Source organism: Arachis hypogaea, chromosome 16 (genome assembly GCF_003086295.3).
Source record: "Arachis hypogaea cultivar Tifrunner chromosome 16, arahy.Tifrunner.gnm2.J5K5, whole genome shotgun sequence".
NCBI classification, from domain to species: domain Eukaryota; kingdom Viridiplantae; phylum Streptophyta; class Magnoliopsida; order Fabales; family Fabaceae; genus Arachis; species Arachis hypogaea.
The window spans coordinates 54,568,482-54,593,760 of NC_092051.1; the positions used below are offsets into that span (position 1 = coordinate 54,568,482).

General features: G+C 38.0%; 2 non-coding genes across 2 annotated transcripts; both read right to left on the reverse strand.

Moving 5' to 3' along the window:
* Window positions 1-3,439: 3,439 nt before the first annotated feature.
* On the reverse strand, window positions 3,440-3,547 carry LOC112761738 (small nucleolar RNA R71). The gene has a single exon (XR_003182118.1). It is a non-coding gene; the product is annotated as a small nucleolar RNA R71 (small nucleolar RNA).
* Window positions 3,548-12,821: 9,274 nt separating this feature from the next.
* On the reverse strand, window positions 12,822-12,929 carry LOC112761623 (small nucleolar RNA R71). The gene has a single exon (XR_003182011.1). It is a non-coding gene; the product is annotated as a small nucleolar RNA R71 (small nucleolar RNA).
* Window positions 12,930-25,279: the final 12,350 nt, after the last annotated feature.

The window sequence follows — 25,279 nt, forward strand, 5'->3', positions numbered from 1 at the left end:
ATTCAATTCATCTTATTTCGCTTCTAAGATATTCATCCGCACTTCAACCTGAATGTGATGAACGTGACAATCATCATCATTCCCTATGAACGCGTGCCTGACAACCACTTCCGTTCTACATTAGATTGAATGAGTATCTCTTAGATCTCTTAATCAGAATCTTCGTGGTATAAGCTAGATTGATGGCAGCATTTATGAGATTCCGGAAAGTCTAAACCTTGTCCGTGGTATTCCGAGTAGGACTCTGGGATTGAATGACTGTGACGAACTCAAAACTCGTGAGTGCTGGGCGTAGTGACAGACGCAAAAAGGATAGTAAATCCTATTCCAGTATGATCGAGAACCTCCAAGATGATTAGCCATGCAGTGACAGCGCATCGGACCATTTTCACAGAGAGGAATAGGATGCAACCAACGACAAGGGTGATGCCTCCAGACGATTAGCCGTGCTGTGACAGAGCATTTGGACCATTTTCCCGAGAGAGATCGAAAGTAGCCATTGGCACCGGTGACATTCTTACATAAAGCTAGCCATAGAAAGGAGTAAGATAGATTGGATGAAGACAGCAGGAAAGCAGAGGTTCAGAGGAACGAATGCATCTCCATACGCTTATCTGAAATTCTCACCAATGAGTTACATAAGTATTTCTATCCTTATTTTATTAATTAATTTCGAAAACCCCATTACTATTTTATATCCGCCTGACTGAGATTTACAAGGTGACCATAGCTTGCTTCATACCAACAATCTCCGTGGGATTCGACCGTTACTCACGTAAGGTATTACTTGGACGACTCAGTGCACTTGCTGGTTAGTTGTGCGAAGTTGTGAACCATGGTATTGGCATCGTGTTTTTGGTGCCATTGCCAGGGAAAGAAAGAGCAATGAATTTTACATAATCAAAGTGTAATCACAATTTCGTCCACCAAGTTTTTGGCGCCGTTGCCGGGGAAAGAAAGAGCAATGAATTTTACATAATCAAAGTGTAATCACAATTTCGTCCACCAAGTTTTTGGCGTCGTTGCCGGGGATTGTTCGAGTTTGGACAACTGACGGTTCATCTTGTTGCTCAGATTAGGTAACTTTCTTTTCGTTTTCTTTTCAAAAGGTTTTCAAAAAAAAATTTCAAAAAAATCTTTCAAAAAAAAAAACTTTCTCCTTTATTTTAAAAAAAAAAAATTTAAAAAAATAAAAATGTTTTCAAAAAAATATAATTTTCTTCAGAAATTTTAAGAATGAATTCTAGTGTTTCATGAAGCATGTAAAGCCATGACTAAATTCATTTGGACTGAGGCTTCCAATTTGTTATCAAGAGCAAGCTAGTTGTTGCTAATTCACCTGCTGATGTTCCTGATTTACATACTAAAGCTTGGCTGGCTATTAAGCCATGCCTGACCCTTTGATTGGAGCTTTAGACTAAAAAGCATAAGATTCCTGGAATTCATATTAAAAATTTTGGAATCCTTATTTTTCTTTTTCACACTAATTTTTAAAAAAAAATACAAAAAAAAAATTAGAGAATCATAAAAAAATCAAAAAAAATATTTATGTGTTTCTTGTTTGAGTCATGTGTCATGTTATAAGTTTGGTGTCAATTGCATACTCATCTTGCATTTTTTTTTTCGAAAATTCTCATGCATTCATAGTGTTCTTCATGATCTTCAAGTTGTTCTTGGTAAGTCTTCTTGTTTAATCTTTGCATTTGCATGGTTTGTGTCTTTTCTTGTTTTTCATATGCATTCTTGGATTCTTAGAGTCTAAGCATTAAAGAATTCTAAGTTTGGTGTCCTGCATGTTTTCTTTGCATTAAAAATTTTTCAAAAAAAATGTTCTTGATGTTCATCATGATCTTCATAGTGTTCTTGGTGTTCATCTTGACATTCATAGTGTTCTTGCATGCATTCCTTGTTTTGATTCAAAAATAAAAGAGAAAAACATGAAAATGATGTTTTAATTTTTCCCTCTCATCATTAAAATTCAAAAATCAAAAAAATATCTTTCCCTTTTTCTCTCTTAAAATTTCAAAAATTAGATTTGACTTTTTCAAAAAATTTTAAAATCTAGTTATTTTCTATGAGTCAAATCAAATTTTCAATTTAAAAATCTTATCTTTTTCAAAATCTTTTTCAAAAAATTAAATCTTTTTCATTTTTCTTAGTTATTTTCGAAAATTTTAAAAATATTTTTCAAAAATCTTTTTCTTATCTTTACCTCATAATTTTCGAAAATAACAATAACAATTAATGTTTTGATTCAAAAATTTCAAGTTTGTTACTTACTTGTTAAGAAAGATTCAAACTTTGAGTTCTAGAATCATATCTTGTGATTTCTTGTGAATCAAGTCATTAATTGTGATTTTAAAAATCAAATCTTTTTCAAAACTAATTTCAATCATATCTTTTCAAAAATATCTTCTTATCTTATCTTTTTCAAAAATTTGATTTCAAAATATCTTTTCTAACTTCCTAACTTCTTATCTTTTCAAAATTTGTTTCAACTAACTAACTAACTTTTTGTTTGTTTCTTATCTTTTTCAAAACTACCTAACTAACTCTCTCTCTCTAATTTTCAAAAATATCTTCCCTCTTTTTCAAAATTTCTTTTTAATTAACTAATTATTTCAATTTTTAAGATTTTAATTTTCGAAAACTACTAACCTTTTTCAAAAAAAATATTTTCGAAAATCACTAACCCTTTTTTGAAAAAATTATTTTCAAAAATTCACTTCCCTCTCTCATCTTATTCTATTTATTTATTCATCTACTAAACTCACCAAATTCGAACCCCCTCTTCTATCTGTGTTCGAATTTTTTTCTTATTTTCTTCTTCTACTAACAATAAGGAACCTCTTTACTGTGACATAGAGGATTCCTCTTCTTTTCTTTTTCTCTTCTCTTTCTTATGAGCAGAGACAAAGAAAAAGGCATTCTTGTTGAAGCTGATCCAGAACCTGAAAGGACTCTGAAAAGAAAACTAAGAGAAGCTAAATTACAACAATCTAGAGACAACCTTATTGAAAATTTCGAACAAGTAAAGGAGATGGCAACCGAACCCAACAACAATAATGCAAGGAGAATGCTTGGTGACTTTACTGCACCTAATTCCAATTTACATGGAAGAAGCATCTCCATTCCTACCATTGGAGCAAACAATTTTGAGCTGAAACCTCAGCTAGTTTCTCTGATGCAGCAGAACTACAAGTTTCATGGACTTCTATCTGAAGATCCTTTTCAGTTCTTAACTGAATTCTTGCAGATCTGTGATACTGTTAAGACTAATGGAGTAGATCCTGAGGTCTACAGGCTCATGCTTTTCCCTTTTGCTGTAAGAGACAGAGCTAGAGTGTGGTTGGACTCTCAACCCAAAGACAGCCTGAACTCTTGGGATAAGCTGGTCACGGCTTTCTTAGCCAAGTTCTTTCCTCCTCAAAAGCTGAGCAAGCTTAGAGCCGATGTTCAAACCTTCAGACAGAAAGAAGGTGAATCCCTCTATGAAGCTTGGGAAAGATACAAGCAGCTGACCAAAAAGTGTCCTTCTGACATGCTTTCAGAATGGACCATCCTGGATATCTTCTATGATGGTTTATCTGAGCTATCAAAGATGTCATTGGATACTTCTGCAGGTGGATCCATTCACCTAAAGAAAATGCCTGCAGAAGCTCAAGAACTCATTGACATGGTTGCTAATAACCAGTTCATGTACACTTCTGAGAGGAATCCTGTGAGTAATGGGACGCCTATGAAGAAGGAAGTTCTTGAAGTTGATACTCTCAATGCCATATTGGCTCAGAACAAAATATTGACTCAGCAAGTCAATATGATTTCTCAGAGTCTGAATGGAATGCAAGCTGCATCCAACAGTACTCAAGAGGCTTCTTATGCAGAAGAAGCTTATAATCCTGAAAACCCTGCAATAGTAGAGGTGAATTACTTAGGTGAACCTTATGGAAACACCTATAACCCATCATGGATAAATCATCCAAATCTCTCATGGAAGGATCAAAGGCCTCAACAAAGGCTTTAATAATGGGGGAAGAAACAGGTTTAACAATAATAAACCTTTTCCATCATCCACTCAGCAACAGATAGAGAACTCTGAATAAAATACCTCTAATTTAGCAAACTTAGTCTCTGATCTATCTAAGGCCACTGTGAGTTTCATGAATTAAACAAGGTCTTCCATTAGAAATTTGGAAGCAAAAGTGGGCCAGCTAAGTAAAAGGATCACTGAAATCCCTCCTAGTACTCTCCCAAGCAATACAGAAGAGAATCCAAAAGGAGAGTACAAGGCCATTGACATAAGCACCATGGCCGAACCTGTAAGGGAAGGAGAGGACGTGAATCCCAAGGAGGAAGACCTCCTGGGATGCCCAGTGATCAATAAGGAGTTTCCCTCTGAGAAACCAAAGGAATCTGAGACTCATCTAGAGACCATAGAGATTCCATTGAACCTCCTTATGCCATTCATGAGCTCTGATGAGTATTCCTCTTCTGAAGAGAATGAGGATGTTACTGAAGAGCAAGCTGCCAAGTTCCTTGGTGCAATCATGAAGCTGAATGCCAAATTATTTGGTATTGAAACTTGGGAAGATGAACCTCCCTTGTTCACCAATGAACTAAGTGATCTGGATCAACTGACATTGCCTCAGAAGAGACAGGATCCTGGAAAGTTCATAATACCTTGTACCATAGGCACCATGATCTTTAAGGCTCTGTGTGACCTTGGTTCAGGGATAAACCTCATGCCCCTCTCTGTAATAGAGAAACTGGGAATCTATGGGGTGCAAGCTGCTAAATCTCATTAGAGATGGCAGATAATTCAAGAAAATAGGCTTATGGACAAGTAGAGGACGTGTTAGTAAAGGTTGAAGGCCTTTACATCCCTGCTGATTTCATAGTCTTAGATACTGGAAAGGAAGAGGATGAATCCATCATCCTAGGAAGACCTTTCCTAACCACAGCAAGAGCTGTGATTGATGTGGACAGAGGAGAATTGATCCTTCAATTAAATAAGGACAACCTTGTGTTTACAACTCAAGGATCTCTCTCTGCATCCATGGAGAGGAAGCAGAAAAAGCTTCTCTCAAAGCAGAGTCAAACAAAGCCCCCACAGTCAAACTCTAAGTTTGGTGTTTAACTCCCATATCCAAACTCTAAGTTTGGTGTTGGAGAGCCTCAACAATGCTCTGAACATCTGTAAGGCTCCATGAGAGCCCACTGTCAAGCTATTGACATTAAAGAAGCGCTTGTTGGGAGGCAACCCAATTTTTATTTATCTAACTATATTTTTTCTTAGTTATATGTCTTTGTAGGTTCATGATCATGAGGAGTCACAAAATAAATATAAAAATTGAAAACGGAATAAAAAACAGCAGAAGAAAAATCACACCGTGGAGGAAGCATCTGCCTGGCGTTCAACGCCAGAATAGAGCATGGTTCTGGCGCTGAACGCCCAAAATGGGCAGTATCTAGGCGCTGAACGCCCAAAATGGGCATCATCTGGGCGCTGAACGCCAGAATTGCACCCTGGAGAGGAGCTGGCGCTGAACGCCCAGAACAAGCATGGTTCTGGCGTTCAACACCAGAAATGGGCAACAAATGGGCGTTGAATGACCAAAATGGGCACCAACCTGGCGCTGAACGCCCAGAGTTGTGTGCAAGGGCATTTTACATGCCTAATTTGGTGCAAGGTTGTAAATCCTTGAACACCTCAGGATCTGTGGACCCCACAGGATCACCTCTGGATCTGTGGACCCCACAGGATCCCCACCTACCTCCACTCACTTCTTCTCACCCCTCACCACTCTCTTTCACAAAATCCCATAAACACTCTTCCCCAAAACCCTTCACCAATCACCTCAATCTCTCTTCCCCATCACCTCCTCACCACTCACATCCATCCACTCTTCCCCATAAACCTACCTCATAAACTCCACCTACCTTCAAAATTCAAAATCAATTTCTCACCCAAACCCACCCTAAATGGCCGAACCTCCTCCCCCTCCCATCCCTATATATAACCCTCCATTCTTCCTCATTTTCACACAACACAACCCTCTCTTCTCTTCTTGGCCGAAACACAACCCCTTCTCCCTCTCCTCCATTTCTTCTTCTTCTTTATCTATTCTTTCTTCTCTTGCTCGAGGGCGAGCAAAATTCTAAGTTTGGTGTGGTAAAAGCATAAGCTTTTTGTTTTTCCATTACAATTGATGGCACCTAAGACTGGAGAATCCTCTAGAAAAGGAAAAGGGAAGACAAAAGCTTCCACTTCCGAGTCATGGGAGATGGAAAGGTTCATCTCCAAAGCCCATCAAGACCATTTATATGATGTTGTGGCCAAGAAGAAGGAGATCCCCGAGGTCCCTTTCAAACTCAAAAGAAATGAGTATCCGGAGATCCGACATGAAATTCAAAGAAGAGGTTGGGAAGTTCTAACAAATCCCATCCAACAAGTCGGCATCCTAATGGTTCAAGAGTTCTATGCCAATGCATGGATCACCAAGAACCATGATCAAAGTAAGAACCTGGATCCAAAGAACTATGTTACAATGGTTCGGGGGAAATACTTAGATTTTAGTCCGAAAAATGTGAGGTTGGCGTTCAACTTGCCAAACATGGAAGAGAACGCACGCCCCTATACAAGGAGAGTCAACTTTGATCAAAGGTTGGACCAAGTCCTTATGGACATATGTGTAAAAGGAGCTCAATGGAAAATTGACTCAAAAGGCAAACTGGTTCAACTAAGAAGACTGGACCTTAAGCCTGTAGCTAAAGGGTGGTTGGAGTTCATTCAATGCTCAATCATTCCCACTAGCAACCGGTCTGAAGTTACTATAGACCGGGCCATCATGATCCATAGCATCATGATTGGAGAAGAGGTGGAAGTTCATGAGATTATACCTCAAGAACTCTACAAGGTGGCTGACAAGTCCCCCACTATGGCAAGGTTAGCCTTTCCTCACCTCATTTGCCACCTATGCAATTCGGCTGGGATTGACATAGAGGGAGATATCCTCATTAAAGAGGACAAGCCCATCACTAAGAAAAAGATGGAGCAAGCAAGAGAGCCCATTCATGGAGCTCAAGAGGCGTATGAAGCTCATCACCATGAGATCCCGGAGATGCCTCAAATGCATTTTCCTCCACAAAACTATTGGGAGCAAATCAACACCTCCCTAGGAGAATTGAGTTCTGATATGGGACAACTAAGGGTGGAACATCAAGAGCACTCCATCATCCTTCATGAAATAAGAGAAGATCAAAAAGCAATAAAGGAGGAGCAACAAAGACAAGGAAGAGACATAAAAGAGCTCAAGGACATCATTGGTTCCTCAAGAAGGAAACACCACCATCACTAAGGTGGATTCATTCCTTGTTCTTATTTCTTCTGTTTTTCGTTTTCTATGTTATGTGCTTATCTATGTTTGTGTCTTCATTACATGATCATTAGTAGTTAGTAACTATGTCTTAAAGTTATGAATGTCCTATGAATCCATCACCTCTCTTAAATGAAAAATGTTTTAATTCAAAAGAACAAGAAGTACATGAGTTTCGAATTTATCCTTGAACTTAGCTTAATTATATTGATGTGGTGACAATGCTTCTTGTTTTCTGAATGTATGCTTGAACAGTGCATATGTCTTTTGAAGTTGTTGTCTAAGAATGTTAAATATGTTGGCTCTTGAAAGAATGATGACTAGGAGACATGTTATTTGATAATCTGAAAAATCATAAAAATGATTCTTGAAGCAAGAAAAAGCAGCAAAGAACAAAGCTTGCAGAAAAAAAAAATAAAATAGGCAAAAAAAAAATTTATATATATATATATATATATAGAAAAAAAAGAAAAAAAGAAAAAAGCAAGCAGAAAAAGCCAAAAGCTCTTAAAACCAAGAGGCAAGAGCAAAAAGCCAATAACCCTTAAAACCAAAAGGCAAGGGCAAATAAAAAGGATCCCAAGGCTTTGAGCATCAGTGGATAGGAGGTCCTAAAGGAATAAAATCCTGGTCTAAGCGGCTAAACCAAGCTGTCCCTAACCATGTGCTTGTGGCGTGTAGGTGTCAAGTGAAAACTTGAGACTGAGCGGTTAAAGTCAAGGTCCAAAGCAAAAAAAAAAAATAGTGTGCTTAAGAACCCTGGACACCTCTAATTGGGGACTTTAGCAAAGTTGAGTCACAATCTGAAAAGGTTCACCCAATTATGTGTCTGTGGCATTTATGTATCCGGTGGTAATACTGGAAAACAAAGTGCTTAGGGCCACGGCCAAGACTCATAAAATAGCTGTATTCAAGAATCATCATACTGAACTAGGAGAATCAATAACACTATCTGAACTCTGAGTTCCTATAGATGCCAATCATTCTGAACCTCAATGGATAAAGTGAGATGCCAAAACTATTCAAGAGGCAAAAAGCTATAAGTCCCGCTCATATAATTGAAGCTATGTTTCATTGATAGTTTGGAATTTATAGTATATTCTCTTCTTTTTATCCTATTTTGATTTTCAGTTGCTTGGGGACAAGCAACAATTTAAGTTTGGTGTTGTGATGAGCGGATAATTTATACGCTTTTTGACATTGTTTTTAGTATGTTTTTAGTATGATCTAGTTACTTTTAGGGATGTTTTCATTAGTTTTTATGTTAAATTTACATTTCTGGACTTTACTATGAGTTTGTGTGTTTTTCTGTGATTTCAGGTATTTTCTGGCTGAAATTGAGGGATTTGAGCAAAAATCAGATTCAGAGGTTGAAGAAGGACTGCTAATGCTGTTTGATTCTGACCTCCCTGCACTCAAAATGGATTACCTGGAGCTACAGAACTCAAAATGGCACGCTTTCAATTGCATTGGAAAGTAGACATCCAGGGCTTTCCAGAAATATATAATAGTCCATACTTTGCCCAAGTTTAGACGACGCAAACTGGCATTCAACGCCAGCTCTCTGCCCAATTCTGGCGTCCAGCGCCAGAAACAAGCTGCAAAGTGGAGTTCAACGCCCAAATTGGCACAAAAGCTAGCATTCAACTCCAGAAAGAGCCTTTGCACGTGTAACATTCAAGCTCAGCCCAAGCACACACCAAGTGGGCCCCGGAAGTGGATTTATGCATCAATTACTTACTTTTGTAAACCCTAGTGGCTAGTTTATTATAAATAGGACTTTTTACTATTGTATTAGACATCTTTGGATCTTTGGATCTTTGGATCTTTGGAACCATCTTTTGATCATTTCTAGATCTCTAGACCTCCATGGGAGGCTGGCCATTCGGCCATGCTTACCCTCTATTCACTTATGTATTTTCAACGGTAGAGTTTCTACACTCCATAGATTAAGGTGTGGAGCTCTGCTGTTCCTCAAAGATTAATGCAAAGTACTACTATTTTCTATTCAATTCATCTTATTTCGCATCTAAGATATTCATCCGCACTTCAACCTGAATGTGATGAACGTGACAATCATCATCATTCCCTATGAACGCGTGCCTGACAACCACTTCCGTTCTACATTAGATTGAATGAGTATCTCTTAGATCTCTTAATCAGAATCTTCGTGGTATAAGCTAGATTGATGGCAGCATTCATGAGATTCCGGAAAGTCTAAACCTTGTCCGTGGTATTCCGAGTAGGACTCTGGGATTGAATGACTGTGACGAAATCAAAACTCGTGAGTGCTGGGCGTAGTGACAGACGCAAAAAGGATAGAAAATCCTATTCCAGTATGATCGAGAACCTCCAAGATGATTAGCCATGCAGGGACAGCGCATCAGACCATTTTCACAGAGAGGAATAGGATGCAACCAATGACAAGGGTGATGCCTCCAGACGATTAGCCGTGCTGTGACAGAGCATTTGGACCATTTTCCCGAGAGAGATCGAAAGTAGCCATTGGCACCGGTGACATCCTTACATAAAGCCAGCCATAGAAAGGAGTAAGATAGATTGGATGAAGACAGCAGGAAAGCAGAGGTTCAGAGGAACGAATGCATCTCCATACGCTTATCTGAAATTCTCACCAATGAGTTACATAAGTATTTCTATCCTTATTTTATTAATTAATTTCGAAAACCCCATTACTATTTTATATCCGCCTGACTGAGATTTACAAGGTGACCATAGCTTGCTTCATACCAACAATCTCCATGGGATTCGACCGTTACTCACGTAAGGTATTACTTGGACGACTCAGTGCACTTGCTGGTTAGTTGTGCGAAGTTGTGAACCATGGTATTGGCATCGTGTTTTTGGTGCCATTGCCAGGGAAAGAAAGAGCAATGAATTTTACATAATCAAAGTTTAATCACAATTTCGTCCACCAAGTTTTTGGCGCCGTTGCCGGGGAAAGAAAGAGCAATGAATTTTACATAATCAAAGTGTAATCACAATTTCGTCCACCAAGTTTTTGGCGCCGTTGCCGGGGATTGTTCGAGTTTGGACAACTGACGGTTCATCTTGTTGCTTAGATTAGGTAACTTTCTTTTCTTTTCTTTTCAAAAGGTTTTCAAAAAAAAAATTTCAAAAAAATCTTTCAAAAAAAAAAAACTTTCTCCTTTGTTTTAAAAAAAAATTTTTAAAAAAAAATAAAAATGTTTTCAAAAAAATATAATTTTCTTCAGAATTTTTAAGAATGAATTCTAGTGTTTCATGAAGCATGTAAAGCCATGTCTAAATTCATTTGGACTAAGGCTTCCAATTTGTTATCAAGAGCAAGCTAGTTGTTGCTAATTCACCTGCTGCTGTTCCTGATTTACATACTAAAGCTTGGCTGGCTATTCAGCCATGCCTGACCCTTTGATTGGAGCTTTAGACTAAAAAGCATAAGATTCCTGGAATTCATATTAAAAATTTTGGAATCCTTATTTTTCTTTTTCACACTAATTTTCGAAAAAAAAATACAAAAAAAATTAGAGAATCATAAAAAAATCAAAAAAAATATTTATGTGTTTCTTGTTTGAGTCATGTGTCATGTTATAAGTTTGGTGTCAATTGCATACTCATCTTGCATTTTTTTTTTCGAAAATTCTCATGTATTCATAGTGTTCTTCATGATCTTCAAGTTGTTCTTGGTAAGTCTTCTTGTTTGATCTTTGCATTTGCATGGTTTGTGTCTTTTCTTGTTTTTCATATGCATTCTTGGATTCTTAGTGTCTAAGCATTAAAGAATTCTAAGTTTGGTGTCCTGCATGTTTTCTTTGCATTAAAAATTTTTCAAAAAAAATGTTCTTGATGTTCATCATGATCTTCATAGTGTTCTTGGTGTTCATCTTGACATTCATAGTGTTCTTGCATGCATTCCTTGTTTTGATTCAAAAATAAAAGAGAAAAACATGAAAATGATGTTTTAATTTTTCCCTCTCATCATTAAAATTCAAAAATCAAAAAATATCTTTCCCTTTTTCTCTCTTAAAATTTCAAAAATTAGATTTGACTTTTTCAAAAATTTTTAAAATCTAGTTGTTTTCTATGAGTCAAATCAAATTTTCAATTTAAAAATCTTATCTTTTTCAAAATCTTTTTCAAAAAATTAAATCTTTTTCATTTTTCTTAGTTATTTTCGAAAATTTTAAAAATATTTTTCAAAAATCTTTTTCTTATCTTTACCTCATAATTTTCGAAAATAACAATAACAATTAATGTTTTGATTCAAAAATTTCAAGTTTGTTACTTACTTGTTAAGAATGATTCAAACTTTGAGTTCTAGAATCATATCTTGTGATTTCTTGTGAATCAAGTCATTAATTGTGATTTTAAAAATCAAATCTTTTTCAAAACTAATTTCAATCATATCTTTTCAAAAATATCTTCTTATCTTATCTTTTTCAAAAATTTGATTTTAAAATATCTTTTCTAACTTCCTAACTTCTTATCTTTTCAAAATTTGTTTCAACTAACTAACTAACTTTTTGTTTGTTTCTTATCTTTTTCAAAACTACCTAACTAACTCTCTCTCTCTAATTTTCGAAAATATCTTCCCTCTTTTTCAAAATTTCTTTTTAATTAACTAATTATTTCAATTTTTAAGATTTTAATTTTCGAAAACTACTAACCTTTTTCAAAAAAACTATTTTCGAAAATCACTAACCCTTTTTCAAAAAAATTATTTTCGAAAATTCACTTCCCTCTCTCATCTTATTCTATTTATTTATTCATCTACTAAACTCACCAAATTCGAACCCCCTCTTCTATCTGTGTTCGAATTTTTTTCTTCTTTTCTTCTTCTGCTAACAATAAAGAACCTCTTTACTGTGACATAGAGGATTCATCTTCTTTTCTTTTTCTCTTCTCTTTCTTATGAGCAGAGACAAAGAAAAAGGCATTCTTGTTGAAGCTGATCCAGAACCTGAAAGGACTCTGAAAAGAAAACTAAGAGAAGCTAAATTACAACAATCCAGAGACAACCTTATTGAAAATTTTGAACAAGTAAAGGAGATGGCAGCCGAACCCAAAAACAATAATGCAAGGAGAACGCTTGGTGACTTTACTACACCTAATTCCAGTTTACATGGAAGAAGCATCTCCATTCCTACCATTGGAGCAAACAATTTTGAGCTGAAACCTCAGCTAGTTTCTCTGATGCAGCAGAACTGCAAGTTTCATGGACTTCCATCTGAAGATCCTTTTCAGTTCTTAACTGAATTCTTACAGATCTGTGATACTGTTAAGACTAATGGAGTAGATCCTGAGGTCTACAGGCTCATGCTTTTCCCTTTTGCTGTAAGAGACAGAGCTAGAGTGTGGTTGGACTCTCAACCCAAAGACAGCCTGAACTCTTGGGATAAGCTGGTCACGGCTTTCTTAGCCAAGTTCTTTCCTCCTCAAAAGCTGAGCAAGCTTAGAGCTGATGTTCAAACCTTCAGACAAAAAGAAGGTGAATCCCTCTATGAAGCTTGGGAAAGATACAAGCAGCTGACCAAAAAGTGTCCTTCTGACATGCTTTTAGAATGGACCATCCTGGATATCTTCTATGATGGTTTATCTGAGCTATCAAAGATGTCATTGGATACTTCTGCAGGTGGATCCATTCACCTAAAGAAAACGCCTGCAGAAGCTCAAGAACTCATTGACATGGTTGCTAATAACCAGTTCATGTACACTTCTGAGAGGAATCCTGTGAGTAATGGGACGCCTATGAAGAAGGGATTTCTTGAAGTTGATACTCTGAATGCCATATTGGCTCATAACAAAATATTGACTCAGCAAGTCAATATGATTTCTCAGAGTCTGAATGGAATGCAAGCTGCATCCAACAATACTCAAGAGGCTTCTTATGCAGAAGAAGCTTATGATCCTGAAAACCCTGCAATAACAGAGGTGAATTACTTAGGTGAACCTTATGGAAACACCTATAACCCATCATGGAGAAATCATCCAAATCTCTCATGGAAGGATCAAAGGCCTCAACAAAGGCTTTAATAATGGTGGAAGAAACAGGTTTAACAATAATAAACCTTTTCCATCATCCACTCAGCAACAGATAGAGAACTCTGAACAAAATACCTCTAATTTAGCAAACTTAGTCTCTGATCTATCTAAGACCACTGTGAGTTTCATGAATAAAACAAGGTCTTCCATTAGAAATTTGGAAGCACAAGTGGGCCAGCTGAGTAAAAGGATCACTGAAATCCCTCCTAGTACTCTCCCAAGCAATACAGAAGAGAATCCAAAAGGAGAGTGCAAGGCCATTGACATAAGCACCATGGCCGAACCTGTAAGGGAAGGAGAGGACGTGAATCCCAAGGAGGAAGACCTCCTGGGATGCCCAGAAATCAATAAGGAGTTTCCCTCTGAGGAACCAAAGGAATCTGAGACTCATTTAGAGACCATAGAGATTCCATTGAACCTCCTTATGCCATTCATGAGCTCTGATGAGTATTCCTCTTCTGAAGAGAATGAGGATGTTACTGAAGAGCAAGCTGCCAAGTTCCTTGGTGCAATCATGAAGCTGAATGCCAAATTATTTGGTATTGAAACTTGGGAAGATGAACCTCCCTTGTTCACCAATGAACTAAGTGATCTAGATCAACTGACATTGCCTCAGAAGAGACAGGATCCTGGAAAGTTCATAATACCTTGTACCATAGGCACCATGATCTTTAAGGCTCTGTGTGACCTTGGTTCAGGGATAAACCTCATGCCCCTCTCCGTAATAGAGAAACTGGGAATCTAAGGGGTGCAAGCTGCTAAAATCTCATTAGAGATGGCAGATAATTCAAGAAAACAGGCTTATGGACAAGTAGAGGACGTGTTAGTAAAGGTTGAAGGCCTTTACATCCCTGCTGATTTCATAGTCTTAGATACTGGAAAGGAAGAGGATGAATCCATCATCCTAGGAAGACCTTTCCTAGCCACAGCAAGAGCTGTGATTGATGTGGACAGAGGAGAATTGATCCTTCAATTAAATAAGGACAACCTTGTGTTTACAACTCAAGGATCTCTCTCTGCATCCATGGAGAGGAAGCAGAAAAAGCTTCTCTCAAAGCAGAGTCAAACAAAGCCCCCACAGTCAAACTCTAAGTTTGGTGTTGGGAGGCCACAACCAAACTCTAAGTTTGGTGTTGAACTCCCATATCCAAACTCTAAGTTTGGTGTTGGAGAGCCTCAACAATGCTCTGAACATCTGTAAGGCTCCATGAGAGCCCACTGTCAAGTTATTGACATTAAAGAAGCGCTTGTTGGGAGGCAACCCAATTTTTATTTATCTAACTATATTTTTTCTTAGTTATATGTCTTTGTAGGTTCATGATCATGAGGAGTCACAAAATAAATATAAAAATTGAAAACGGAATAAAAAACAGCAGAAGAAAAATCACACCCTGGAGGAAGCATCTGCCTGGCGTTCAACGCCAGAACAGAGCATGGTTCTGGCGCTGAACGCCCAAAATGGGCAGTATCTAGGCGCTGAACGCCCAGAATGGGCATCATCTGGGTGCTGAACGCCAGAATTGCACCCTAGAGAGGAGCTGGCGCTGAACGCCCAGAACAAGAATGGTTTTGGCGTTCAACACCAGAAATGGGCAACAAATGGGCATTGAACGACCAAAATGGGCACCAACCTGGCGCTGAACGCCCAGAGTTGTGTGCAAGGACATTTTACATGCCTAATTTGGTGCAAGGTTGTAAATCCTTGAACACCTCAGGATCTGTGGACCCCACAGGATCACCTCAGGATCTGTGGACCCCACAGGATCACCTCAGGATTTGTGGATCCCACAGGATCCCCACCTACCTCCACTCACTTCTTCTCACCCCTCACCACTCTCTTTCACAAAATCCCATAAACACTCTTCCCCAAAACCCTTCACCAATCACCTCAATCTCTCTTCCCCATCACCTCCTCACCACTCACATTCATCCACTCTTCCCCATAAACCTACCTTATAAACTCCACCTACCTTCAAAATTCAAAATCAATTTCCCACCCAAACCCACCCTAAATGGCCGAACCTCCACCCGCTCCCATCCCTATATATAACCCTCCATTCTTCCTCATTTTCACATAACACAACCCTCTCTTCTCTTCTTGGCCGAAACACAACCCTTTCTCCCTCTCCTCCATTTCTTCTTCTTCTTTATCTATTCTTTCTTCTCTTGCTCGAGGGCGAGCAAAATTCTAAGTTTGGTGTGGTAAAAGCATAAGCTTTTTGTTTTTCCATTACAATTGATGGCACCTAAGACCAGAGAATCCTCTAGAAAAGGAAAAGGGAAGACAAAAGCTTCCACCTCTGAGTCATGGGAGATGGAAAGGTTCATCTCCAAAGCCCATCAAGACCACTTCTATGACGTTGTGGCCAAGAAGAATGTGATCCCCGAGGTCCCTTTCAAACTCAAAAGAAATGAGTATCCGGAGATCCGACATGAAATTCAAAGAAGAGGTTGGGAAGTTCTAACAAATCCCATCCAACAAGTCGGCATCCTAATGGTTCAAGAGTTCTATGCCAATGCATGGATCACCAAGAACCATGATCAAAGTAAGAACCCGGATCCAAAGAACTATGTTACAATGGTTCGGGGGAAATACTTAGATTTTAGTCCGAAAAATGTGAGGTTGGCGTTCAACTTGCCAAACATGGAAGAGAACGCACGCCCCTATACAAGGAGAGTCAACTTTGATCAAAGGTTGGACCAAGTCCTTATGGACATATGTGTAGAAGGAGCTCAATGGAAAATTGACTCAAAAGGCAAACTGGTTCAACTAAGAAGACTGGACCTTAAGCCTGTAGCTAGAGGGTGGTTGGAGTTCATTCAATGCTCAATCATTCCCACTAGCAACCGGTATGAAGTTACTATAGACCGGGCCATCATGATCCATAGCATCATGATTGGAGAAGAGGTGGAAGTTCATGAGATTATACCTCAAGAACTCTATAAGGTGGCTGACAAGTCCCCCACTATGGCAAGGTTAGCCTTTCCTCACCTCATTTTCCACCTATGCAATTCGGCTGGGATTGACATAGAGGGAGATATCCTCATTAAAGAGGACAAGCCCATCACTAAGAAAAAGATAGAGCAAGCAAGAGAGCCCATTCATGGAGCTCAAGAGGCATATGAAGCTCATCACCATGAGATCTCGGAGATGTCTCAAATGCAATTTTCTCCACAAAACTATTGGGAGCAAATCAACACCTCCCTAGGAGAATTGAGTTCCGATATGGGACAACTAAGGGTGGAACATCAAGAGCACTCCATCATCCTTCATGAAATAAGAGAAGATAAAAAAGCAATGAAGGAGGAGCAACAAAGACAAGGAAGAGACATAGAAGAGCTCAAGGACATCATTGGTTCCTCAAGAAGGAAACGCCACCATCACTAAGGTGGATTCATTCCTTGTTCTTATTTCTTCTGTTTTTCGTTTTCTATGTTATGTGCTTATCTATGTTTATGTCTTCATTACATGATCATTAGTAGTTAGTAACTATGTCTTAAAGTTATGAATGTCCTATGAATCCATCACCTCTCTTAAATGAAAAATGTTTTAATTCAAAAGAACAAGAAGTACATGAGTTTCGAATTTATCCTTGAACTTAGCTTAATTATATTGATGTGGTGACAATGCTTCTTATTTTCTGAATGTATGCTTGAACAGTGCATATGTCTTTTGAAGTTGTTGTCTAAGAATGTTAAATATGTTGGCTCTTGATAGAATGATGACTAGGAAACATGTTATTTGATAATCTGAAAAATCATAAAAATAATTCTTGAAGCAAGAAAAAGCAGCAAAGAACAAAGTTTGCAGAAAAAAAAATAAAATAGGAAAAAAAAAAAATATATATATATATATATATATATATATATATATATATATATATATATAGAAAAAAAGAAAAAAAGATAAAAGCAAGCAGAAAAAGCCAAAAGCTCTTAAAACCAAGAAGCAAGAGCAAAAAGCCAATAACCCTTAAAACCAAAAGGCAAGGGCAAATAAAAAGGATCCCAAGGCTTTGAGCATCAGTGGATAGGAGGGCCTAAAGGAATAAAATCCTGGTCTAAGCGGCTAAACCAAGCTGTCCCTAACCATGTGCTTGTGGCGTGTAGGTGTCAAGTGAAAACTTGACACTGAGCGGTTAAAGTCAAGGTCCAAAGCAAAAAAAAAAAAAAGAGTGTGCTTAAGAACCCTGGACACCTCTAATTGGGGACTTTAGCAAAGCTGAGTCACAATCTGAAAAGGTTCACCCAATTATGTGTCTGTGGCATTTATGTATCCGGTGGTAATACTGGAAAACAAAGTGCTTAGGGCCACGGCCAAGACTCATAAAATAGCTGTGTTCAAGAATCATCATACTGAACTAGGAGAATCAATAACACTATCTGAACTCTGAGTTCCTATAGATGCCAATCATTCTGAACCTCAATGGATAAAGTGAGATGCCAAAACTATTCAAGAGGCAAAAAGCTATAAGTTCCGCTCATATGATTGAAGCTATGTTTCACTGATAGTTTGGAATTTATAGCATATTCTCTTCTTTTTATCCTATTTGATTTTCAGTTGCTTGGGGACAAGCAACAATTTAAGTTTGGTGTTGTGATTAGCGGATAATTTATACGCTTTTTGACATTGTTTTTAGTATGTTTTTAGTAGGATCTAGTTACTTTTATGGATGTTTTCATTAGTTTTTATGTTAAATTCACATTTCTGAACTTTACTATGAGTTTGTGTGTTTTCCTGTGATTTCAGGTATTTTCTGGCTGAAATTGAGGGATTTGAGCAAAAATCAGATTCAGAGGTTGAAGAATGACTGCTGATGCTGTTGGATTCTAACCTCCCTGCACTCAAAATAGATTTTCTAGAGCTACAGAACTCAAAATGGCATGCTTCCAATTGTATTGGAAAGTAGACATCCAGGGCTTTCCAGCAATATATAATAGTCCATACTTTGCCCAAGTTTAGATGACGCAGACTGGCATTCAACGCCAGCTTTCTGCCCAATTCTGGCGTCCAGCGCTAGAAACAAGCTGCAAAGTGGAGTTCAACGCCCAAACTGGCACAAAAGCTGGCATTCAACTCCAGAAAGAGCCTCTGCACGTGTAACATTCAAGCTCAGCCCAAGCACACACCAAGTGGGCCCGGAAGTGGATTTATGCATCAATTACATACTTTTGTAAACCCTAGTGGCTAGTTTATTATAAATAGGACTTTTTACTATTGTATTAGACATCTTTGGATCTTTGGATCTTTGGATCTTTGGATCTTTTGAACCATCTTTTGATCATTTTTAGATCTCTAGACCTCCATGGGAGGCTGGCCATTCGGCCATGCTTACCCTCTATTCACTTATGTATTTTCAACGGTAGAGTTTCTACACTCCATAGATTAAGGTGTAGAGCTTTGCTGTTCCTCAAAGATTAATGCAAAGTACTACTGTTTTCTATTCAATTCATCTTATTTCACTTCTAAGATATTCATCCGCACTTCAACCTGAATGTGATGAACGTGACAATCATCATCATTCCCTATGAACGCGTGCCTGACAACCACTTCCGTTCTACATTAGATTGAATGAGTATCTCTTAGATCTCTTAATCAGAATCTTCGTGGTATAAGCTAGATTGATGGCGGCATTCATGAGAGTCCGGAAAGTCTAAACCTTGTCCGTGGTATTCCGAGTAGGACTCTGGGATTGAATGACTATGATGAACTCAAAACTCGTGAGTGCTGGGCGTAGTGACAGACGCAAAAAGGATAGTAAATCCTATTCCAGTATGATCGAGAACCTCCAAGATGATTAGCCATGCAGTGACAGCGCATCGGACCATTTTCACAGAGAGGAATAGGATGCAACCAACGACAAGGGTGATGCCTCCAGACGATTAGCCGTGCTGTGACAGAGCATTTGGACCATTTTCCCGAGAGAGATCGAAAGTAGCCATTGGCACCGATGACATCCTTACATAAAGCCAGCCATAGAAAGGAGTAAGATAGATTGGATGAAGACAGCAGGAAAGCAGAGGTTCAGAGGAACGAATGCATCTCCATACGCTTATCTGAAATTCTCACCAATGAGTTACATAAGTATTTCTATCCTTATTTTATTAATTAATTTCGAAAACCCCATTACTATTTTATATCCGCCAAACTGAGATTTACAAGGTGACCATAGCTTGCTTTATACCAACAATCTCCGTGGGATTCGACCCTTACTCACGTAAGGTATTACTTGGATGACTCAGTGCACTTGCTGGTTAGTTGTGCGAGGTTGTGAACCATGGTATTGGCATCGTGTTTTTGGTGCCATTGCCAGGGAAAGAAAGAGCAATGAATTTTACATAATCAAAGTGTAATCACAATTTCATCCACCAAGTTTTTGGCGCCGTTGCCAGGGAAAGAAAGAGCAATGAATTTTACATAATCAAAGTGTAATCACAATTTCGTCCACCAATACCCCAGGTCGTCTCCCAACGAGTTGACAAAAGGGTGCTATTTTATTAGTTAGGAGTTTTCTGAGAAATTTTAAGAGTTCGAGAATAGGAAAATAAATAATTGTAATTTAAAGCAATGAAAATTAGCGAGGGAATTTATATAATCAAATAAAAGCCTTGACCGGGTGTAGATTAATTGAAAGTTCTATCCTTGTTGAATTTTCCCAAGTGGAATCGTAAGAGGTTGTTGTTTTCACTTAGTTAACCCTTACTAAATAAAGAAAAGTCAAATAATTGAGCTAACTCTTATTCACGAATCCTAATCCTCTCTCTTGGGAAGGATTAGTGTTAGTGCCTAAAGAGTTAGCCAACTACTTCCAATTTAACTAATCACTTGAGAATTCCAACTCAAGGGTGATGAGTATTTTGGTGAAAAATAAATTTCTCCCAAAACACACAAATCTAACCGGCAAGTGCACCGGGTCGCATCAAGTAATAATAACTCACGGGAGTGAGGTCGATCCCACAGGAATTGATGGATCAAGCAATTTTAGTGGGTGATTAGTTTAGTCAAGCTGACATGTAGTGAATTGTGTGAAATTGTAGCCAACAGAAAGTAAATGACAATGAATTTAAAGTTGCAGAATGTAAATTGGCAAGTAACTTAAAGAGCAAGAAATTAAAATTGCAAGAATCTTAAATTACAAGAAATATAAATTGCATTAAATGTAAAGGGAATTGGGAATTGGATTTGCGGAAATTCAACAAGGAAAAGTTAAATTGCAACAAGCAGAGAAGTAAAAGATGGATTTGATTGATTCGGAACCAAAACAGAAATGTAAATAAACATGAAAAGCAATAAACAGAGAATGTAAAATTGGAATTAAGATCTCAGAACCCAAGAGACTAGATAACCAAGTCTAGATCTCAATGCCTTCCTAGATCCAACAAGAACAATTGCAAAGGAAATGTAAATTGCAGAGAAAGTAGATGAAGAGCAATTAACATAAATTTCGATTCAATTAAGCAGTAAAGAAAGCAGCGAGAAATCTCAAGGTTGAGATTGAAACAGAACACCTTCAATTCTCCACCCAAGACTCAAAAACAAAGAAAAGAAAATTTTAAAGAGAGCTCTTGAATCCTCGTGCTCCCTTATGGAGCTAGCCTCCACAAATATGAAACAGATGCCTATTTATAGGCATTTCTACAAAATGAAAATGAAATTCAAAACAAATTACAATTAAAATGAAATTTCTATTCTAACTATCTCTTGTGCCTCTGAGTGGTGTCAATTGGGCCCTTGCTCTTGATGGAATTGGGTTGATAAAGGCCTTGGTTGATTGCTCTTGGAGTTTGAAGAGGAACCGAATTGAACCGGGTTGAGTTTGCAAAAGTTGGACCAAAAGTTTGAGCAAAAGTTAGGGGTCTAACTTTTGCTCCAACTTTTCATATCAGCCACCATGATTTGCTGATACCAACGTTGGTGCCAAAGTTAGGGGTCTAACTTTTGCTCCAACGTTGGCCTCCCTTATGCACATTTATGGCGCCAACTTTGTCCTCTTGTCATGTTGCCAATTTTATGCCCAATATAGACTATCATATATGGTTGGAAAGCTCTGAATGTCAGCTTTCTAACCCACTTGAAATCACTTCAATTGGACATCTACAACTCAAGTTATGATCATTTGAAGAGGGCATGGTTGCTGGCTTTGGTGTGCAGCGTTTGAGGTAAAGTTTGCCTCAAACGTTGGCGAAAACGCCAGTTCTGGAGGCTCAAAAGTATTGTCCACCCCATACTATTATACATTGTTGGAAAGCCCTGAATGTCTACTTTCCAATGCCTTTGGAAGCACATCAATTGGGGCTCTACAGCTCGAGTTATACTCCATCGAAGGTGCAGAGGTCAAGTGGCCTCACTGCAGGTTGCCACCATGTTCATTTATGCACATTGCGGGGCAGTTTTCTCCCTCAATTTTAGTGTCCACCATGCAGTGCCATATATGCTTGGAAAGCTCTTGATTCCTACTTTCCAATGCTTCTTGAATCACCTCATTTGGAGCTCTGTAGCTCAAGTTATTCTTGTTGGAAGTATACCCCTTCAAGCTGTTGTAGTGTGTGGCGCCAACGTTAGCCCAAAAGTTAGGGGTCTAACGTTGGCGCAAACTTTTGCTCCTCCCTTTGTATTTTTCATGTGCCAACGTTAGCCTCAAAGTTAGGGGCTAACGTTGGCGCAAACTTTTGGTGCCCAGGGGTGATTCTCATGTGCCAACGTTAGCCCAAAAGTTAGGGGTCTAACATTGGGGCTAACTTTTCACCCAAAAGTTTGTGCAAAAGTTTGAGGCTAACTTTAGGTCCAGCTTTTTGCTTTCTGGTTCAATTTCACTTATTCCATTGTCCTCCCTTTACTCCTAGCCATTCCTTCTTGCTTCAACCTTTCTCCAAGCTTTCTTCACCTATCATTAATCAACCAAACACATCAAAGCTATGCCTAAAATCATGAGATATTCATTTTATCATACTATGTGACAATTATAGCATAAAACCTCATGAAATAGCATGAATTCATACATGATTGATTAAATCAAAGGAAACATGAAAATCTACCCAATTGGCTTGCTTATGGCTCAAGAAAGTGCATAAAACCTATTGAAAACAAATGAAAAAGCATAGAAAAACATGACATGGTGACATGTCATCAAAGGGTCTCCTTTTAATCAACCCCCAAGTCAAGTTGGGAGTCTACTCCATTGACATGAGTGTAACATTCAAAAACATATAAGAAGAAGACATGATAAATTAAATAAAATAGGAACGGAAAATTGATTAAAGGTAAAAGTAATTTTTTGCATTAATAAATCCCAAAATGCAACATCCTTATCTGAACAGGGTTAATAAGTAATCAAAAGAGTAAAGGAATAAGAAAGCAAACTAGAATAATAGCAACTTCAACGGATGTAATGACTCTTCTCAATATCCAAAGCAAAGGCATCAAAAGCATAAAAACTAGAAATCTATGAATGTGAAGGAAACCTATAGGAAGTGTAATTTTTCTCTAAGATTCAAAACTAAAACTAAAACTATACGAATGGGAATGTGTGTCAAGTCTCTGCTTGTCCCCTGGCTCTAGTCTGTGTTTCTGGGCCAAAAACTAGGTCCAAACTCAGCCCAAAATCGCCCCTAGCATTTTTTGCGATTTCTGCACATGGCGCATGTCACGCGTACGCGTCAGTCACGCGTACGCGTCGGTGGTTATCTTCGCGTGTCATGCGTACGCATCTGGTACGCGCACGCGTCGCTGTACAATCTTGCTTGTCACGCACACGCGTGAGCCATGCGTGCGCATCGATGCTCACTGGTTGTCTCCTTTATTTCTTGTTCTCCTTCCATTTTTGCAAGCTTCATTTCCATCCTCCAAGCCATTCCTGCCCTATAAAGCCTGAAAACACTGAACACACAGATCATGGCATCGAATGGCACAAAGGGGAATTAAAATACACAATTTAAAGGCTTAGGAAGCAAGTTTTCAACCATAGAATAAAATTGGGAAGAAATTGTAAAATCATGCAATTAGTATGAATAAGTGTTTAAAGACTTGATAAAAACCACTCAATTGAGCACAAGATAAACAATAAAATAGTGGTTTATCAGTGGGCGGAGTATTATATTGGTGATGATTCAAAGAACTTAAGAGGTGACGATAGATGATAATAGTTTGAGGAATTGGAAACCGGTGATGATTATGATGAGTTGAGAACATGAAAAGGAATAATAAAATTATTGGATTATATGGGAGTGTGCGGAGCCTAATTCTCCGGCGTGGCAGTTTTTCTGTTGCATGAGTGTGCGGAGCCTATATCTTCGACGTGGCAATTTACCTGCTGTAAGAGTGTTCCCAACACTATGTCTTTGGAATTATTATGATGAGATAGTTATTGTTGTTTCCTTCCTTGCTGCATGAGTGTGCGGAGCCTATATCTCCAGCATGGCAGAATATTTTCTGTTGCATGAGTGTCCAGAGCCTATATCTCTAGTAATGGGAGGAAGGCTACATCCGAAAGGATGTGTCGGGTTGGCATTTACGGACCGACAAGTGATATCACAAGCCAATAGGAAAGGCATTCATCATATGTATCTCCTATCTGTTTGATTGCTTTGCTTAATCTCTATTATGTCTAAATAAATCACATGTTTACTTACTAATTGTTCTATTTGCTATACATGTATCTTACTTGTGCTTTACTTATCTGTATTTCTTGTGTTTTCTGCTGGGATTGAGCAGGTTCGGTAGGCGGTGGTGATGGGATCGCACGGAGGTTAGGTGGGCAAAGGTTGTGGGATACAGCGGCGTGTTTAGTATTAGTTAGAAATCCCCTAAGTTTAGATAATCCTGTTTATTATTTATGGTTTAAGTTATTTATTATTGCTAAGCCGGATATCTCTTTGGTATGAAGCTCTAGGATTGCCTCTGGCGTCCTAGGGTCTTACATCTTACGTTACTGGGCACTGTTACCATACTGAGAACCTCCAGTTCTCATTCCATATTTTGTTGTTGTTTTTCAGATGTAGATCGCAACCCATCTCGGTGAGTTGTTTGATGGTAGCAAAGCGGAGGACCTTATTCTATTTTGTTGTCATTTTGTTTATTTTGTATTTATATTTGTCTTTGAGGCTTACTTTGAGAGAGATATTTTGTATATGCTATTTTAACCTTCAAAACTCTGTATGTGTATATTGACTAGTCAGTTTAAACTCCCCGGGCTGAGGCTAGTTCCTTATGACTATTATACTCTCTTATATACTTATATCTTATTATCTTGTATCCTTATCTTGTGCCTTAAGTTGGTAGCTTCATATGAACGTTTTGCGCTTTTGTAACTCTGTTTTTGAGCTTATTCCTTCATCGGGCTTCTAGAATTATTATTCCTTCTATATTTATATGTTTATGTATAAGCCTTAGGATTGTCGTTACCTCTGATTAACCTTTCTTTACGGCATGAGGTAAGGCTTAGGCTAATCGGGGTGTTACATTAGAAGTCGCGTCTCGAGGTTATTCGGCTACTCTATTTCTCTAGACAGAATAGTTCTCTACCTCACAGCTTCTATTTCGCACCGCACTTTTTCCCCTATATTTTATGCCATATGAATATCTTGGTATTCGAAACTATATATATATGCTGAAACTTTTTGCTTTTTCCCAAAATGCATTCAAAAGTGAATATGATATATATATGTTTTATTTTGTATCAATTTTCGAGGATAAAAATTTTTGTGGAGTAGGATATAAGACCCTGGATTTTCAAAAATTAAATAATAAATTATATATGATTTATTCTATTTATTTGAGAATATATTTTCAGAGATTTTATATTAATTGAGTACTTTTTGATTATTGATTTAAAACTTTAGTGATTAAAAAATAATGAGAATTTTAT